This window comes from Pleurodeles waltl, chromosome 9 (assembly GCF_031143425.1).
Source record: "Pleurodeles waltl isolate 20211129_DDA chromosome 9, aPleWal1.hap1.20221129, whole genome shotgun sequence".
Lineage (NCBI taxonomy): Eukaryota > Metazoa > Chordata > Amphibia > Caudata > Salamandridae > Pleurodeles > Pleurodeles waltl.
In genome coordinates this window covers 571,890,184-571,912,004 of record NC_090448.1, presented here as the reverse complement: position 1 = coordinate 571,912,004, position 21,821 = coordinate 571,890,184, and positions in this window count along the sequence as shown.

Here is a 21,821-nt window from a genome sequence, read left to right as displayed (position 1 = left end):
TTTTTCATCATTGGGTTTAGGTATCGTAGATTTTCCATTATGATTGTATTACAGAATATCGATGACAAAAATATCGCATGACAAATATCATGGCCTCAATACAGAGAACAAAACTACTGCTCGATTCGGTGTAGATTTCCAATTATAGAGCCATTTAAGCCACATTTCTGTAAAATGTATTGGACGCAATATTTTTGTCAGACAATAGCTAGGCCATAATATCCTTACGTAATACCGACCGAATATTATATTCCTCAAGTTAAAGTTGAAGCAGATTATCACAAAGCAAGTACTTTTCCGTTTATAAAATAATTATGAGAGGTTAGCAATGAATCATCGACTACATTATTTGACAGGACACTGAAAGTAATTTTAATTTCATTGGGATTAACAATTCTGAAAACATGTTTTTATTGGTGCACATAGCCATTATGTTTTCTGTGTCATTAACAGATTTCTGGCGAGTACTTATGCCCTTATTTATGAAAGGTTTGCACCACCTTTGCATCATTTATTTTTACACAAAAGCGGTGCTAATAACTCCATATTTATATTTTGATGTTAGACCCATCTATGGTAAAAATATCTGATTTAGCGTCATTTTTTGGAAGTGCCAATGCAACTTGTGACGTATTGTGACAATGATTTGCAAGGTAGGTATTACCTTCCCAAAAATGCCGCTAGCCCTCCAGCGCCATATTTACCTCCGCACACTAAAACAACAAACACTACTGAAGCGGACCCAAAAAATTATGCTAAGGTTGATTTCTGTCAAATTTTAACGCCTGGTCATACCAGGCATCAAAATAAGAGGCCCACACACCACCACTGAAGGAAAACGCACAGAAGGAACATTTGCAATCTCCTGGACAACATGGAAGTGTTACTGCTCCCACTTGGCATGCGCTGCAAACGTCAGCAAAGACAGCAGGTCCCTCCATCATCACTGCAGCAACCCCAAAACCCACCACAGCAGCCTCAAAGGCAGCACAGAAGGTGGCAAAGGATATTTAGACAGCGTACAACCATCCTTGGGCACAGGGAACAAGATGTGATCAGGACTTACCGACTGAACCAGGAGTCAATTGTATGCCTGCTGCACCACAGTGCGCCAGAAATCACTGCAAGGGTGGAAACTCCAACAACCATTCCACCCATGACCAAACTCCTCTCTGTCCTCCATATGCTGGTGTCTGGATCTTTACAGACAACGGGCGCAAAAGTGTCTGGTATCTCCCAGTAATCCTTCTCGGTCTTCCTTCCAAAGGTCCTGGATGCAATCAGATGCCTCACACCCCACCACATCTGCTTCCCAAACACCCAGCAACTGCAGCAAGAGACCAAGCAAGGTTCCATCCAATTGCTGGGTTCCTGCATGTGCTGGATGCAATGGACTGCACCCATGTCCAACTGGTGCCACCTGCAGCAACTGATCACCTATTCAGGAACCCTAAGCATACCCATTCCATAAATGTGCTGGCCATTGTGGACCACTGCGGGCTCTTCACAAACATCCTTGCAAAATATCCCAGCAGTGTACATGATGCGTACATATTCCGGCATTCCACCATCAACGAGCGGTTCCAGGATGGCCAATATGGCAATGGCCTACTTGCAGGTAAGCCACCATACACCACACTAAGCACGCATGGGCATGGGAACACATATATGTACAGACAACAACACATATGCCACATGCCATACTACATCGCAATCATTGCACATCACACATGCATACACCCACATGTGCATAAAACAGCCACAACCTGACTGGCACACCACATGAGGACAGGTGGAGCTATGTCCCCTTTGCATACAGAAGCTGGGCACAAACCTCTACAGGTGTCCACTTGTTGACAACTAAATACAGATCCCACACTCATTACACGAAACAATGAATAGTTCAGCTATGTGAATGCTATAGGCCATGTCAATGTAAAGAAAGTCACACATAGGCACAGCCCACATTAATCATGGTGTTCAAGCCTCTGGCAGCACCAATATCAAATGCCACCCAAGTGTTGCCATTACCAACTATATATCACCTACCCATACCTGACAATCCTGTAGTGTGCACATTCACCTGTCTGCTGCATTGTGTCGCACACATAGAAATACAACATTACCTGCCATGGAAGACCATGGGGCAGAAGGATGAGAAGTTGTGCAGCACCTACTCCAGTGCCACTTCACATGTGCCCCTTAGTGACCCCTAACACGACCATAGTAGGACTCTATAGGGGTAAAGAGAACATACCTGACCTTTCATGCACCATACATAGCGACCCATGTAAAACAATGGCGTGCCCCCTCCCAATGCCTGCACTGTGCATGTGTGGAAAGAGTCTGTGATAAATCATGTTTAGGAATTTAGGAGATTCCACTGCACCAATTTTGTTCATCCTTAAATTGTGTGATTCACGCCCAAGTACACGTGATGGCTGGTACAGTCATCATCTGCCACAAAGGGTCACTAAGTGTCGTACTGCATGCGTAGTGCCACATGGTAACATGGAGGCCTGAGTTTGGCTTTGAAGGGCTATCATAGTGTCTCTACATATGATTCCACTGTGGTGCAAGGAGGTGGTAGGTTCCACCAACAATAGGAAACTGCCTCAAATATGGACAAAACAACACATACTTGCAATGGTTGAACTGTCAGATTAGATTTAATTTGAAAATCCCCAGGTCCCTGAGCCACAACCCAAGTTTGTCATGTCCATCAACGCAGACCTATTAAAATTAAACCATTTTACAAAACATGAACATACACTATACAAGAAGCAACTCAGAGTCACCACTCCACCTAAAACTAACAACTGTCAATGTATATACCAAACCACTCTCCATCTTTACCAACACATCTTCTCTCATACCTTTGCAGCCGATCAAGGTTACAGCACACAGCCATGGGTCATGACTTAATTTGTCAATCCAACAATGGTGGAAGAGCGTGAAGGGCACAGATGAACACGCAATTTGGTGGAGAGGACACTTAGGCTTCTGAAGTCAAGGTTCAGGTGCCTAGCCCTTACAGGAGGAAGCCTGTTGTATGCTCCACCACTGGTATGTAAGATCATATTGGTCTGTGCAATCTGGCATAATATTTGTATACGGACAAATGTTCCCTGGGATGAACAGGTAGATATCCCCAGTGAGGAGGATGATGACAAGGGTGCAGCACATTTGGAGGGGGAACTACAAAGCACTACCACAGGAGTCTACAAAGTGTACAGAACGTTTACCCATAGTGACTGTACAATCAGTATCACTTTGTAAATAGCACCAATAGAATACTTTGCACCTGAATCTCCATGGCCTACTGACTCTCCACTACATATACCATTGGAATGTAACTCAAACCTCTGAGAGCAGGGAAGAAACACAGTATTTCCAAGTATGATAGCAACATAGTTTGTGATATAACAGGGTCTAGTGCCTCCATGTTACATATCAGTGACACGTAACTCATGGGCATGTGACTCTTGCAGGACTAGGTCCATGCACCACTACATATAATGTCCCATCAAGTGAGCAATGTGCTAATTCCTAGCCCTTTCCTCACATCATCATCATGCTTGCCAGGATGTATGCAAGGGGGGGCACACGTAAGGTAGGGACTATTATCAAATGTTCTTTAAGTAATGTAGGAACTGAACAGTGTCACATCTCATATGCTGCTTCGCCTGCACTGTGCATGTGTGTCAAGGGATAACTATGTACCTTCTGAAACTGTACCAGGTTTGTAACCAATGTTAGAGGCAGACCCTGCACTATGAATCCATGGGTTTTATGTCCTGGCACTGCCATTGGGCAGAACCCTGACTCACTCATGGCACACACATGTTGGCTGTGGAGTGCACAATGGGTTGCCAAACAATTGAAGCGGCAATGGGTGCTGAATCACTATCCAAACATATGACCCATTGTAAAGATCTAACAATAAAATAGGACACTCCACCACTAAGTTATTGTCTGATTGGGATGTAGGCAGAGTGTGCTCTACTCCCTATATATTTTAGATGCACACTTGTCACACAAATCTGCTGTCTTGACACATGCCTACAGCCATTCCAGATATACATGTGAAGACTGACGTATGGGTGTATGTCCTTGGTAGCAAGGGGCTTGCAAGTCCCAACACTGGTTGACATGTGTCAGCATGGTTAACAACATCACACAGCACCTAGCAATACACACCACTCTTTGTCACTCACATGCCAAACCAATAGCAAGGTACCAAGAGTTACAAATTATCCTAAATATGTTTTGTTCTAAAACATGACAATCTGCTGTGGGATGTGCAAATCTGTCCAGCAATGTCCAAACATGTCAGAGACCCATTCAAAAAACGAGTGGGAATAGAAGTAGAAATAAATGTTGTATTTGGAAAAGCAGCACTGAGATGATTTCTCACATCAACATCATACAGACATGGTAAGAGTTACATAGGTTGTGGCATGCAGGAATAAATCCATACCCATGTTCAACAGAGGATGTGGATGGACAGCTGAGAGATACCCACAGATACTTAGGAAATACAACATAGGAGGTTACTTGGAGATAACACAAGTGCTGTGGCAGGTGTAATGTCAAGTGTGTGTGGCACTCATTGAAGCTTACAAATACCGATAATGGGACTGTAACTATCATGTAGCCAGTAGCAGAAGATGTGTTTATCTACAATGTACAAAAGTCACACATTGCATCCTGTCCCTGTATGACCAGACAAAGTGTAAGCAGCCTAAAGAATGGCAGCAATGTAGGATGCAAAATATTCCTTACAAGTACTGTGGTAAAATGTGGTGAAGGAACACACATAGACCAATACTGACTGTGCAACACATCAATGTCTACATGTGATCACCCAACGTATGTACAGAGAGGGTGGCTAGGTCAGTACATAATCCAGTCATGTTTGCCACTAAGACAACCAGGCAGTTGCCCATTGCATGCCTACATGACAGGAGGCAGTAACACATAACACCATTTGTCCTCTGGCACATTCCCAAAATAGAAGTCACAACAGACATACAACCCCTAACCAAGCTGCCCATGGAAATTACTAAGTACATTAAATGATGAGACATGTCCAACACATGCAAGTAGACAGTCCTCAGTACATGACACAGGGAGGTTGACATCAAGTACCCTAGAGGACAAATTTGATCACAGTCGTGCATGTGTCTGTCTGCAGGGGACTGTGCATTGCTCTGCTTATTAGCAATCATGAAGGGGCTAGATCCCCGCTCAAAACACCCTAACACCACTGCCCTGGCTTCATAAACTTTTGACATTGTCGGGGGACTGATGCATGTGTACAATGGACTGAGTAATCTAGAGCTCCGTAAACCTGCCCCTTGACATGTAACCATGGGTTTGTGTCAGCATAAAAACTCCCACAGTAGTGATGAGCAGTAGGCTGCCATCTTTGCCAGACTACAACACTGCTACACAATGGTATGCCATTGTATGTGACATTCACAACGAAAATGATGTGGACGAATGTGAGTGCCTAGTTGGTAGCATGCATACATATACCAGATATCTCAGCACACGTAGCACTTCAATGGCTCAGGAATGGTAATGTCTATTGGAGTCTGAACAAAAGGCAATTTACCACAAATGGAATTGCATATGTATCACAAGATCATTGACAGAAGTAGATTACCTTCACGTGTGTTCCGACATACGGAAACAGAGATGGTACTGATATGACTACAGAGGCATTTGTCAAAGTCCAACATGTGTCCATGCAGGAAGATAGATATGTGAGGGTTTATATCCAATGAACACACCACTGTGGTCATATGTTACTGAAATGACACTACACATATCTTCACACACACATGGCATATAGCAACCTTCACTGACACATGTGCTTCTACCTTCTCCTGTAACTAATATGCATGGGGAACTATATGTCACACATGTAGCAGAGCATCATGAAGTTTAAACCAACAACACACCACAGAGAGCACACACATGCACGTGTAAAGTGCCAAAGGTAATGTGATTTTAACCCAGCCTTAGTCCATTGCATCCTCTGAGTACACATTGTCATGGCTGTCACATGCCTTACTATGTATTGGACGTAGGCCATCATATCTATTGTGTTGTTGGTGTGTGTACCATTGTATATCAGACATAACAATGTGTACACCCACAAATAAGTGTTTGAACACATATGTACACTCATAGTACACATGTGCTAACATGTATGTGGACACAGTGTAGCTGCACATGCACATATGCACAAGATATAATTCATTACATGCATCACATACATAAACAAACATATAGGTTGAACATACCAATGTCACCATGAAAATATGAATGGATAAGCACATACATGTAGCCATACGATAATGACAACATTATTGCATAGCCCATGTGACATAGTATCTGATTGTGGGTGCACTCTAGTCCTACATAGCAAATTTCCACGCATTCCCATCATGCATCTAAAATTTATGATGCAAACAGCTCAATTCCATACTCCGCAAAGCCAGAAAAATGAAGTCTGAACGTCTATCGCAAGTCCACAGGCCTTTTCACGCACAATGGGACAAAATCGACTCATGACCCTCATGCGCAAAAAAATTTAGAGGCAAATGCCTAAACTTCATACTTTTCCATGCAGCAAAAAGATGCCTTGCCCATGAGTGTCTATCGCAAGTCCACAGGCCTTTTCCCACACAGTGGTACAAAATCAACGCAAGACCATCATGCATCAAAACAAACAATGCATAACTGAAAACATGACGTACAGGCCCAGGAAGTGATGAAACAGGACATCAAGTCTGCATACATGGTACAGTGAGTTCACTTTCACTTTCACTTCACAGTCTTATTGACTGTGTGAGGGGGACTGTGTGAGGGTGTGTGGAGCTGGTGTTGTTGGTGGATTAGAGTTTTTGGAGTGTTTTTGTTTTGTCTTGTCTTTTTTGTCTTTTAATCAGTCTTTTGTACTGTATTTGTACTGTATCCTTCACTGTATTGTGGGGTGTTTGTCTAGGGCTAGGATAGTTTCTTGGGTAGTTGGCTTAGTTTTAAATTTCATTTTTTCCCCTGGAACTTTATTTGCAGTTAGTATACATTGCATGATGTTTGGGAAAGGGAGGATGGCCAAGATGTTGACAGATTAGCTGGGGGGCTTCATTTGGCTTGTGCAGCATTACCTCCCTATGATGTTTGTACTGTGCCTCGTAATACAGGTCTATCCCACAGAGGCCAGGAAGCTGCGGTGGGGCAAGGTGCTCCACCACCTGACACGGGTATTTGACAAAGGACGCAATGACCACCAACGAAAACACTGTTGGGCTGACCTTATCGCAAGGGAGCAAGATCTACTGGATCACCTGGGCATTGAGATTGTTAGATCAGTTTTTAAGTTAAGTATCCCATTTCCATAGCAACACCATTATTTACATTTGCATGACAGACGCTGATAAGGTTAAGTGCAGCATGATTTGTCAAAAGATCTGGACATGTAGTATGCTGCCTGTATTAAGAGCCCCAGCACCACTTTAGAGCTGCCATTGTAAGATAAAATTATGAAGCAGAGGTAGGGCAGAAGTGCCATCTTCCCTGCACAATCATAACAAAGTGTTGTGACACATGCATAGTACCACTCTATTTAGACCAGCACAACACAAGGCCTACACCTGGCATCATGTATGAGAGGGGGGCCCAGGGAGGCACTGCGCCGATTCTTCACTCAGGAAGTCAGGCTGATTTGTTCCAGCTTGGCTGTGAGTCGATCTGGTAGGGCTGTGCATCACATTTCCAGTCACAACGCAGGTGCTGCATCGATGTTCTCTCGGGAAGTCGGACTGTTGTCATTCCGGTTCAGCTGTGCGGAAATGTTCTCATCGCATGGCAAACTGTCCATCTTTTCCAGCAGGCTATATGTCGATTTTTGGCGCACAAGGAGTTTCTTCAAGAGATTAAGGGGGTCATTCTGACCCTGGCGGTCATGGACTGCCAGGGTCACGAATGATGGAAGCACCGCCAACAGGCTGGCGGTGCTTCAATAGCCATTCTGACCGCAGCGGTAAAGCCCTGGGGATTCTGACCCCCGTACCGCCAGCCTGTTTCTGGCGGTTTTCACCGCCAGGAAGAGGCTGGCGGTAAGGGGTGTCATGGGGCCCCCTAACAGGGCCCCGGCCAGCTTTTCACTGTCTGCCTAGCAGACAGTGAAAAGCGCGACGGGTGCAACTGCACCCGTCGCACTGCCGCAACACCGCCGGCTCCATTCGGAGCCGGCTCCTGTGTTGCGGCCCTCATTCCTGTGGGAATGTTGGAATGGGGACTGCGGTTATTTGGCCGCATGGCGGCCAAATGGGGGTTTCCGCCTGGCGGGCGGCGGTAGCCGCCCGCCAAGGTTGGAATGACCCCCTAAGTCTTTTTGTCCCTGAGACTTCAGAAAACAGGAGGCAAGCTCAATCCAAGCCCTTGGAGAGTACTTCTCAGCAAAGTCAAAGGCCAGCAAGGCAGCAGGGCAAAGGCAAGGCAGCAGTCCTTCACAGCAAAGCAGTCCAGGTGAGTCCTTTGGGCAGCCAGGGAGTTCCTCTTGATGGGTTGCATGATCTGGGCCAGAAGTGTCTGATTTGGTGGGGTCAGAGACCCAATTTATATACCAAAAAATGCCTTTGAACTGGGGGAGACTTCAAAGAGTGGTTTTGAAGGGCACAAGGTCCCCTATCAGTACAGTTATATCGGCCAGGGTCCCTGTACGGGGTTTGGCAGTCTATTATGTGAGGACAGGCCACTAGCCTTTGGAATATGTGGCAGGCCCTCCACCCTTCCAGACCAGGAAGACCTATTCAATATGCAGAGTGTGCAGGTGTGACTGAGTATCTTGTATTGGGGGTTGTCTGGGTGAAACGCACAAGGGAGCTGTCAACCAGCTAGCCCAGACGTGGACTGAAGACAGGTTGTAAGTCACAGATGGTCTTTAATTGCAGAGAAATGCTCACGTTCTAAAAATCCAACCTCATCAATAAGTAGGGTTTTCTATTACCATTCTGGCCATGCTAAACATGACCTGTTAACCCCTTTCTGATCAGAATCTACCACTCAAACATTATATAATGTTAGGCTATAAAAGAAGCAGGCCTCACAGTAGTGGAAAACGAATTTAGGATTTTTCCACTACCAGGACATATAAAACACACAGGCATATTTCCTGTATTTTATCTTTATAGCAACCTGCCCTATGGGATACCTAGGGCCTACCTTAGAGGTGACGTATATGTAGAAAAAGGGGAGCTTGCAATGGCAGGCCGGAGACATGGTTATGTGGCTACTTATGTGGGTGGCACAATCAGTGCTGCAGGCCCACTAGGAGCATTTAATTTACAGGCCCTAGGTACATGTAGTGCACTTTACTAGGGACTTACAAGTAAATTAAATATGCCAGTTGGGTATGAGCCAATGTTGCCATGTTTTTAAGAGAGAGAGCATATGCACTTTAGCACAGGTTAGCAGTGGTAAAGTGCACAGAGTCCTAAAACCAGCAAACACAGTGTCAGAAAAGTGGAGGGAGGCAGGCAAAATGTTGGAGTATGACTACTCTAAGTCTGTCCGGTCTAACTGTTGGTGTATATATTGAAAAAACAAAATACCAAAAAATACATATTTGTTTAGGCCATAGGTAAAGTTAGTTCAAGTGCAGTCATAGTTTATGTTGTCGTACTTGAATCTTCTCTCTTAAGGCGGGTGGGGGGACAATGTTTAGAGTGTGGCATTACATGTGTAAGATTAGTTTAGAATAGGTTAGATAGATGTAGTTATAAGTTAAGTTAAGTTAGTTGGGTTAGTTTAATGTAGGGTAGTTTTTAGGATAGTTTAGGTATGTAGTTTTAAATAATTTAAAATAAATCCTGTTTGTATAAGACTATGGGGAATATTTATACTCCGTTTGAGCCAAATGTGCGTCAAAATTTTTGACGCACATTCGGCACAAAACATGCACCATATTTATACTATGACGCCCGACCCCGCGGATGTCAAAATTACTCTGTGTGCGTCATTTTTTGGATGCAGGAAAGTGCCTTGCGTTAATGACATGCAAGGTAGGTGTTCCCTCCCAAAAAATGACTTTAAGGCCTGTGTGCCTTATTTATACTCCTGCGTCATTTTGACGCACAGGAGGAGGCGGGCCTTAAAAAAACAGCGCCCAGCCTGATGTGCGTTGTTTTTTAACGCCTGGGTGAGGGCAGGCGTTAAGGGACCTATGGGCTCACTTCCATGGTCTCTGACCATGGAAGCAGCCCACAGGTGCCCTTCCCTGCCCCCAGGGACACCCCCTGCCACCCTCGCCCACCACTGGAGGACACCCATGGATGGGGGGGAACCATCCCAGGTAAGTACAGGTAAGTTGAGGTAAGTATATATATTTTTTTTAAAGAGGCATAGGGGGGGCTAATTTGGGCCCCCCTACATGCCACTGTGCCCAATGGTCATGCCCAGGGGACAGACATCCCCTGGGCATGGCCATTGGGCAAGGGGGCATGACTCCTGTCTTTGATAAGACAGGAGTCATTTTAATGGGGGTTGTGTGCCAAAAAGAGGCCCAAGTCTGGTTTGGGCCATGATTTTTGACTCAAACCTGACTTGCACCATTTTCTGACGCACAACCCCCATTTTCCCCTACGCCGGCGCTGCCTGGTTTGAATAATATGTTTTTATTCTGGCCAGCCCGCAGCACCGGCTAACGTCAATCCTTAAATATGGTACCCAAATGGCGCATAGGAATGGCGTCAGCCACCGCCGGTTTGAATCAAAAATTATAAATGTGGGCCTATGTTTTTGCCATGTTGATTGAGTGTCTTGGGGGGTGTTCTCATGTGTGCACTGGCCAAGTTGAAGGGATGGCCTAGGGTATGCTTATTTTCTTGATTTCCATGGATTACCATTTGCATCCACTATGACCTAGGAGCTGTCAGTATGGCTGCTAAATAACATCAACTAGTCCATACAATTGTCATCCACTATTCCAGCCATTCACATTGTGTTGTATACTTTATCTTCGACAGATAAGTATGGAACTTCAATGTAATTGGAGGGGTCTTGCAGTTTCGTTGTTGGCAAGTGTGGCACATATGACAACAGGCAAATTTTGAACTGTATCCTGCAACACAGATAGGTGCCCATCACTGATAGGATTAGCCTCTTCTGTACCTCACAAGTTAGTTGTACAGATACTCCTATCTGGGTAAATTACAATTGACTTGGTTCTGAGCCATACATGCTGTATGTCATCTTCCAAGGATAGTTGTTCAATATTTGTATAGATTACTCAGTAAGTTGGTTGTAGCCAACAACACCATCATTCACCTTTCTTATGTTAGAATCCTAGTGTGTGGCTTTGTGCCTGACAGTGATGCACTCATGTAATGGTGTTCTGTACTCATTGACATGGATTCACACAATGCATTCATTTAGCTGAGTAGATGGATCGCAGTAAACGTAGAAATGTTACATGTAAACAAGGTGCTTTATTTACAGGTGCAAGTGTATTTTCACATGCTATACAATGTCCAGTTCACAGATCCCATGTGCTAACCATAGCCATTTGGAGCACAATCAGAGTCCAAGGGTGAGGGACATGTCATGAGACATTGTTATGAGAAGCATACATTAGTAAGGAGGTTTCAAATTGCCAATAGGTAAGAATAGAGACAATGACAGTACATAGCAGACAAGTCAACAGTGTTTGAGTGAAGACAGTACATTTCCTACTGTCACAACACTGGCATGACCTTTAGCCCAGAACTAAGGAGATAGTGTCCATGTGGCACAGACTGGTGCTACTGGGTTGTTTTACTTGTGAATGTTATTCCTTCCACATCTTCATCCTCTGATGAGAGGGGTGCCTCCTGTGCCATGGCTGGTGCTGTTGTTCAGGTTGATGGGGCCATACACATATCAGGGGATAGAGATGTGGAGTCAAAGGACCCAGCAGCTGCCATTTTTGGTAACACATAAGGCATTACTGCAACAAGGAGGAACTGCAGATTTTTCAATACCGCAGCAACATCACACTGGTAGGCAGCCATGTTTTCCCCAAGGGAGGCCACTTCCCGCTGTATGGACTCCAGGGTATTCTCCATAGCCCCGAGCCTGTTGTCTGTCATGCTGCTGCAAGTATGGGAGGGCAGCTGCTAAAGCCTCGGCCTCGTGACAGCAGCTAAGTCAGCCGGGGACTGCTGGAGTTCACAAACCGGGTAGTGGATGCCTCTGATGGCATCTGAGTGGTCCTCAATCGGACTGAGGCACCTCTGCACTCCCTCTAGGCTGCCTGGCATGGTTTCCATCCCCACCCACATCTGCTTGGCTAGCTCCTGCTGGACTCCTACCACTATCCTCTAAAAGGTGATCTCTGGGTGCTTGCTGTGTCAGTAATGGCTGGTGGTGTGTGTTGGTAGCTGGGTGCTTCATGTGGAGACCCACAATTGCTGTGTGTCCTCCATGCAACTGGAGGTGGTGTCTGGAGGGATCCTAGAACATCCTGGAAAGTCTCTATATTGATTGCCGGGATCTGTAAAATCCAGGACAGGCAGGTCCATAGGAGGTAAGCCATCATCCTCTGCAATGAGATGATGTAAAGTCAATCTTAGATTGTTGTGGCTGTTGACATGGCACATCATTTACTTGCTACTGGAGGCTCAGTGACATGTTACTGACCCAAGGTTGTAGTTGTATATTATGTGTAGCGTTGTGCATCACACTTGAGTCAAGCTCACAAGTTATTTGGGGGCAAATTTAGCACTTTTCAGTAACACTCATTGCTTTTTGACAGTGCCTCAGATTGACAACTTTTTGTAAACCAGAGTCCTTGCCAACATATAACACCACCCCAGGGGTGGCATTGGCATGGTACAATGCTGTAAAAAGCCATATTTTCTCATAACTGTGAACTTGTTCCATGTGTTCTGCATTTAGCAACACATAATTATAGAGCTAATGGCCTTTTAAGAATGTTTTTGGGCAGAAAGGTCTTCCTTCCTGCACAAAACACAATTTCCCCCTCAACGCAGCCATCCTTGCACTATGGTGCAAGGCTTGCTGCTTTGGCCCCCGTCAGTTAATTTAGCCCCAGCACAGGAAGTGACGCAGGGGTGCCCTGTATTCTAGTGAATATTATCCATCAGTGCACTTTGAAAATGATGGTGCGAAACGCTGCCACATTTGGGGTAGCGTGGAACACCATCACTTCCTATTACATCTGACCCTTTGCGATTTTATCCCACACCACCTACTTCCTTGCAGGCTCCTTGTCCTTGCCACTGACACAAGGGTGGAATTTTCTTTGCCTTTCTATTCACCATGGTGGACATTGCCGCAGTAGTGTAATGTGTGCTGTCACTCTTTTGGTTGCAATGATGCATTGGCACCATGAATCATGGGACTATTGCAGCATAGCACAGGTAGGTTCACTGCATACAATGCTTTTGTTACATTCTCAATAGCCTGTAGCAGGCCCCACACATGTGCTAATTGGAGATGACAGTGCAACCATTATGGATTGCCTGCCCCGTTAGATTGTCCCTCCCTAACTATGTAACTTGCACACAAGATATCATCAACAGGTATGTGTTGGTGTAAGGATGTTGAACGTTGATCATGCATTTTTTGACTTTGAAGATGTGGCACTAGGGAAATGTGCAGCTTGGTATCACATGGGCTATTATTTGAATGATGATACAGTTGCATTACAGGCTAGTGACATTGTGCTGGTAGTGCAACATTGATGGCACTTGTGTCAGTTATCATGCATGTTGAATGTGCCATTTAGCAGCAGACCAACCTTTCACCCAAGACACTCTGGGGGTCATTCCGACCCTGGCGGTCATGGGACCGCGGAAGCACCGCCAACAGGCCGGCGGTGCTTCCTGGGCCATTCTGACCGCGGCGGTAAAGCCGCGGTCAGAAAAGGGCAACCGGCGGTTTCCCGCCAGTTTACCCCTGGCCCAGGGAATCCTCCATGGCGGCGCTGCTTGCAGCACCGCCATGGGGATTCCGACCCCCTTCCCGCCATCCTGTTCCTGGCGGTTTTTACCACCAGGAACAGGATAGCGGGAACGGGTGTCGTGGGGCCCCCTAACAGGGCCCCATAAAGATTTTCAGTGTCTGCTTTGCAGACACTGAAAATCGCGACGGGTGCCACTGCATCCGTCGCACCCCTTCAACTCCACCGGCTCCATTCGGAGCCGGCTTCATTGTTGAAGGGGGTTTCCCGCTGGGCCGGCGGGCGGCCTTCTGGCGGTCACCCGCCGGCCCAGTGGGAAAGCCAGAATGGCTGCCGCGGTCTTTTGACCGCAGTGCGGTCATTTGGCGGTTCCCGCATGGCGGGCGGCTCCCGCCGCCCGCCGGGGTCAGAATGACCCCCTCTATCTTGTCAGATGGTAACGACTGCAGCTATTTGTACAACTGCACACACGATGTTCACAGACATGCTCCATGTGTTGTATGTGTTTTATTTTGAGGTCATTACTATATGGCGCATGGAGTTGTGTGTGAGTTGTTGTGGGTTCACCCTGTGTGGGTTGTGTTCCTCAGGTAGCACATTTTAGGTCAGATTTTCTCTCAAGTGGCACAGTTCAGTGCATCAGCAATATGTGTTGCACGACATGCACCAGTTTAGAAACACTGGGATGTACCATGTTTATGAGAATACAATACACCCCTATAATTCCCCCTGCACCTGCACAGATTTGTTCTCCCTGCACCAACACAGACATTATTGCAACATGATGAAGGGGTGACTGCCTGTAGGAGGCTGCCCTGGTTTCTGGTGGGTACCAAAGGTACTAACACCTTATACCAGGTCCAGTTATCCCTTATTAGTGAAATGGAGTCAGTGTCTAGAAGCAAGGGTGTCTACAGTTAGCTGTAGGCAGAGCAGCCAAGGCTGAACTAGGAGACATGCAAAGCTCTTGCAATACCACTGTAGTCACACAGTACTCAAACACATGTAACACCCAGTGTTACACAATGTCGCACAATGTCACACAATGCCAAAAAATACTTTGGAGGCTATATTCCCTTAGGAGGTAAGTCAATTACACAATATATACACTAGTAACCAGAAACAGGTAAGTACACAGTAGGAAAACAGTGCAAATAGTGAAAATCACAACAGTTTGCAATAGGCCTAGGGGGAACACAAACCACATACTAAAATAGTGGAATGCGAAAGTCGGTGTCCCACCTAGGCATGTGTAGTGTGCAGAGAGGTGCTGGGGGTGTAAGAAAACACCAAAGGTAAGTAATATACCCCAACCCAGAGACCAGGAAGGCAGGAGTAAAACACATCAAGTTTCCTAGAAGACACTATAGAAGTTGTGATAAAAGATATGCAAGAACCAGAAGAGACTGCAAGCCACCAACTATGGATTCCTGGACCTGAAGACCTGTGGAAGAAGGGGACCAAGAAGCACTGAAGAGTCCAGGTAGAACAGGAGCCCCTGCTAACCCGGATGAAGGTGCAAAAGAAGAATCACCGGTGAGAAGACAAAGTCAGTGTGACTGGGTACAGTGGGTGCGAGTGCCGAGGACGACCGCAGATTACCCCGTGGGCACCTGCAGGAGTCTCCTTCCTCCCGACACACCTGTGCAGGATGAGATATGACCCAAGGAGGACAGTAAGAAGATTGTCAACACAGAAGCAGGGAGGGCGGATACGAAGGAGGGAGACACAGAAATCGCGACAGAGGACGAGGAGAGAGAAGTCAGGAAACACACGCAGCTGAAACCGGACGGGCTGAAGGAACAACCAAGAGGAGGTTTCCCCAAGAAAACGACAGACCTGGATTGCCAAGAAGAGGAAGAGCGGCCGGGTGAGAGAGGAGGAGGAGGATGACGAAAGAGAAGGCCAGACACGCTCCTGGAGGAGCGTGACTTTCACAGGTACGGGAACGTGTGGGCGACACATAAATGACATTAAGCAGAAGGGCTGGAAGGAAAGGGTATTGTGTACAGGGAAAGGAGAATTGGGACGTGAATAAGAAAAAGTGTGGACAAGTGAAATACGGCAGAATAGGAAACTAAAGACTTCACAGCTGCTAGCTTTATTTTTTATTTTTATTTTATTTTATGTCTTGTTTGCTGTGCTGGTTTGGTTTGCGTTTTGATCGGAGATGCATGCAGCATTTAATCACCCTCCATAATGGTAACTGTGTATGACAGGACAAGACTTTCTGGGGAGTCCTAAAGGAAAGGAACTTCACGTTAACAGGAAAACATACCTACTCCCAACAGTCTTGACTAACTTTAGTAAGGAGAGATGTATATAAAAAAAAATCCCTGGTTCTAAATGTACTAACGACTACTGAACTTCGAGCACAAACAAAAGGTGATAAAGATTTACCACACAAGAAGGTGAAACCCCCCCAAAGCGTATAAAAGGGTTAGAAAACAAACAAAGAAAAAAGAACAATACAAACTTAATACGTACCTAATATAGGTCTTGTATATTTCTTTTCTTCCTTCTCTCTCTCACTCAGACTTCATGGGAGCCCTCCAGGGAGCCACAACACCTAACCTGCAAAGAGGAAAAAAGAAGAAAAACATAAAACAAGAAATAAAGGACTAACTAAATCTGATGCCTATACTGAGGAAGAAATAAATAGACTAGTATCTGGTGTTTCACATACAGTGGTGTGGAGCCGTAGTTGGAAAGGGACACCTCAGAGTTCGGCTAACCCCTACATATTGCTTACCTGTCGCAGTCAGTATTACACCAAAGGAGACAGATGTGGGTTCCTGGTTGGTGTAGATGTCCCATGCCAGATGGATGAATGTAGTCTGGTTTACGTTGCTGGATTCCACCAACAAGCCTTGGCTTGGGTGGAAAATGGTGCTGCCTGGGACAAGGAGGGAACTGGTGGCCTCTACCCAGGAGGGGGAGACAGAGGGGGCACTCAGCAACTCAGAGAGCCCTCAGAAGACCAGGCATCATGCACAGGAGTCCCACAGCATGGGGACAAAAGAGGTGCAAATGGAGGCCGATGCAGCACAACACAAAGGATTCCCACCGGAGAACCACTGAGGAAGCTGTGCGACACAGGATGGAGTGCTGAGGGCATAAGCTGCGCTATGCATGAAGAACCTTCTGGAAGGTCGCACACAAGCCTTGGCACCTGCAAGTCACACGGTGCACGGGGGTACTGTCTTGCGTGGGGAGGCAAGCTCTTACCTCTACCAAAGTTGGACAGCTAGAGGTTAGGACTGTCAGAGTCACTGTTGCTGGATCCAGGCCTGTCATCTGGAGAGGGGACCGAAGCCACTGGTCTTCGCTGCAGAGAGGTGCCTGCTGAAGCAGGGAAGTGATTCTGTCACTCCACAGGACATTCCTTCGGTTCTTCTGATGCAGGCTAAATACAGGCAGTCCTCAGAGGATGCACAACCTGGAAACTGTTGCAGTTGCTGTCAGGAGCTGAAGATACAATGTTGCAGAAGTCGTCTTTGCTTCTTTGTTGCAGTTTTGTAGAGTTCCTGGAGCAGTCAGCGGTTGATCCGTTGGTAGAAGATGAAGTAAAGGATGAAGAAGATTCCTTCTGGGGTTTTACAATCCCAATCTGAAGAATCACACAGAGGAGAGACCCTAAATAGCCCTGAGAGGGGGATTGGTCACCTAACCAGGTAAGCACCTATCAGGTGTGGGTCTCTAACGTCACTTGCTGACACTGGCCACTCAGATGCTCCCAGAGTTCCCTAACCCTCCTGAAAATAAGATGGCAGAACCCAGGGACACTCTGGAGGAGCTCTGGGCACCACCCCTTGGGTGGTGATGGGCAGGGGAGTCGTCACTCCCCTTTCCTTTGTCCAGTATCGCACCAGAGCAGGGACTGGTGCTCCCTAAACCAGTGTAGCGTGGATTATGCAAGGAGTGCACCATCTGTGCCCTTCAAAGCATTTCCAGAGGTTCTGGGAGGATATCCCTCCCATGCCTGAAACACCTATTTCCAAAGGGAGAGGGTGTACCACCCCTCTCCTAAAGGAAATGCATTGTTCTGCCTTCCTGGGATTGAGCTGCTCAATCCACAGGAGGGAAGAAGCCTGCCTGTGAGTGAAAACCTCAGAAGGTTGGTATGGCAGTACTGGGGGTCCACTGTGGAGCCCCCAGAGTGCATGGGATTATGCAACCAATAGTGGAATCAGTATTGAGGTACAATTCCCAGTTGTTAGACACCTTAGTTGGCCATATTCCGAGTTCCCATTGTGAAGCTGTGCATAGGTATTGACCTATGTACAGTGCACACTTAAAATGACATCCCAGCACTCATGAAGTCTGGGAAAATGTGCCTGGATGACGTGAGGGCACCTCTGGTAGTGCAGGGGTGCCCTCACACACAGGTACTTTGCACCCCGCCTTCAGGGTTGGAAGACCTGATATATAGTTGACTTATAGGTGACCTGCTGCAGTGAAAATGGCTGTGAAATAGTGCATACTCTATTTCACACAGGCTGCAATGGCAGTCCTGAAGAAGTCTTTGTATGGTCTCCTTAGGGGTGGCAAAAGAAATGCTGCAGCCCATAAGGATTCCCCGGAACCCTAATGCCCTGGGTGCCTATGTACCATATACTAGGGACTTATAAGGAGGGTCCAGTATGCAAATTTCGAGTGAAATACAGAGTCACTAGTATGTAGTGACACATGTAGAAACAGAGAGAGAATGAGCACTGGAGTTCTGATTAGCACGACTCCAGTGACAATTTAGAAACAGTGAAACACATTGACAAGCAGGCCATAAACAATAAGCACTGGGGTCCGGACTAGCAGGATCCCAGTGACAGAGTAAAAAACACACAGACATCAGGCAGATATTGGGGCACACATGAGAAGTGCAATGAGACAAGGAGGAAGGGGAGCATTTAGGCCAATTACTCCACCCTGATAGCACCCCTGGGGTGGTATTGACTTCAGTCACAGTCTCTGATGTCTCAGTTGTGTCGGACCAGAGGCTTTGACAATATGCAATGGGTGTTGTGATAGCACAACCACAGATACACTCTTTGCATGTCCCTTCCAGGCAATGTGCTGCATATTTGTGTGGTGGAGTATAGCCATAGTGAGTGGCTTATGTCCATGTTGTGTATTTGTTGGAGTGCTTTGCACAACCAAAGCGTCAGTACATGTGTGGCTTGGGTGGGGATGGAGCATCTTGATTCAGGGCCTATGTGTCCAGATGCAACCCTTTAGTATGCAATGAGTGTGTCCTATGTGCTTCCCTCTTCTGCCATTTGTGGAATGCTAGATATTCCCCCTCTGCAACTTAACCTGCATTTGTGGTAGTTCTTGTAGTCTGCACTGTCCTTTCCTGTGATTCCAGTGACCGGCTCCTCCGGGATGACTGCTGCAACCATCTCCTCCAGCTCATCCAGGTCCTCCTGTGGTGCAGGAATTCCACCTCCAGTATGCAGTGCTGCCTTTCGGGTCCTGGCTAGTTTCTCCTTAGTCCTGCACCTGCAATCTTGACAGTGCTTCCTGCATTTGGTGATAGTCCTCTTCACCTCTGACTTTGAAACTATTGCCTGCGTTATTGCGTCTCTCCTACCGACTGGCAACTTGGAGGTGACGAAGAACTGATGTAGGTACTCTGCCACTTCTCTGACCAGGATGTCGTGCTCCTCCTCACTAAAGCGACACTTGCGCTTCCTCTTCTCCTTCCACTTTTCTGGACCCTCCTGGCTGGTACTTGGGTGATTGCGGTCTCCCTGGGTCTCTCCTGGCCTGCAATCTCCATCTTGTCTTTTCAATTTCTATTTTTCTTGCTTGTGTATTTTTTTACGCTAATGCTGCAAAAAATGGCTCTAACCCATTTTGCGACATTTATATGTGCCACAAAACCCTCTAGCGCCACTTTTGAGGCATTGGCATCATTTTTCCTTACGGCATATTGTAAAGGTTTGCAACCTTTATTTTGACGCTAACCATTCCTTAGTGCCGTAGTGTGTCATTTATTAAAAATGGAGCACAGATGGCACTAGGGAATATTAGCTTGCATTAAATATTTTGACGCACAACTGCGCTAGCACAGTTGTGCATAATATTTCATAAATATGGCCCTTAATGTTATTATAAAAATGCACAAGTGGGTTGTGGACACACACAGTTTTCTTCCCTATACTTATGAGTTTGGTAAAAAAGATACCAGCACAGGTGCTGCAGCCCCATATTTACGTCCTTCTCCTTTAATGGTGACATCCCACAAGAAAGATGACATGACAAGACATGTCATTGCATACTTATCCAAGGCCTTTTCTGTGCTCCCAGGGATGTGAGGGATTATTGGCAGCTGGCTAGTGAGCAGCTGTTCTATGCTAACAGATACTCAGCACCGCAGGCACTGTTGCACTTCTGTTAGTAATAAATGATTTACTGAACGTATTGTGGGTGGGTAGCCTGTTAGATGTGATTAATGGTTGGAACTCAGACATTGCCCAACCACATTAAGTTCAGTGAGTCAAACTTCCCAGTTCAAAACTTTCCCCTACTCTTGGACTGCATGGAGTTAAAATAGTAAATCTAACTCGTCTACAGTCCAACACTTTCCCTAATGCTGCTCTTGTTTGGAGTAGGAACAGTAAATCTACCCTCTCCTAAGTCTACCACTTTTCCTACTGTTGTGCTGTTTAGTGTGGAAATAATAAATTTAACCCATCTGAAGTCCAACAGTTTCCCAGCAGTTGCATAAACTGGAGTGGAAATAGTATATCTAATACTCCCAGACTCCATACTTTTTCTATTATTGGTTACATCTTTGTTTATTTTCATTTGCTTCTTTTTTTAATTTTATATTGTTTCTACATGTTTGGTTTTTAATTTTTTTAAATCTTTTTTTGTAATTTGTTTTGTTTTTTGATATTTTTTATTTGGTGTTCTTTTTTAAATATTTTCTTTGAATTGGTAATATTTGTAAATTATATGTATACATATATGTATATTATGTTTATATATATAGATTTCTATACATACACATTGGTATACATATATATATATATTCTTCCCCTCAAGTGTACACCCGTATCTGAGTGTCCACCAGAAAAAAAGCAGCTTATACCACCCTGCCTCCAAATATCAAAACTTCACTTTATTGTGCAATGATCCAGCATGAACACAATGCCTTTCGGAGACTCAGGTGGTCATTCCAAGTTTGGCGGTCATTACCGAAGACCGCCGTGCAAACGGCTGCCGAAACACCGCCAGTGATCGCCGAGTGAAGACCACCGCGTTACAAGTAAGTTACACAACACTGCCAAAAATACACCAAAAAAACACACCATTGGCCCAAACGACAGTGTGAAGAAGGCGGCTGTACCACCGCCACGCGAGATCATACTGCCCACCAAATTACGAGTCACAAATCAGCTTGGCGGATCCCAACACAGCGGTAATCCATTGGCGATCCAAATCACTGCAGGAAAAAAAATGCACCACCACATTAACACTGCATTAGAGTGGACAACACCAATACCCAACACCTGAGACACATCACATACGCACACCTATCCACAGCACTACAAAACACACCCACACACATACCTAGAACCCTTTTCAACTAGAAACTGTGACAGAGTGAGAGAAGAGCACACTGAAAGGAGGCACTGCACCTAGATACCACAGGCACCATCATACTGAGCACGCATCACACAAAACACAACTGCACACAAACACCAAAGAGCACACACACATACCACCACACAAATTCACAACCACAAAAAGCACACCCAGAATCCCTGCACCATGGCACCACAAAAAAAAATCACATTCACAGATGAGGAGCTCAGGGCAATGGTGGAAGAAATTG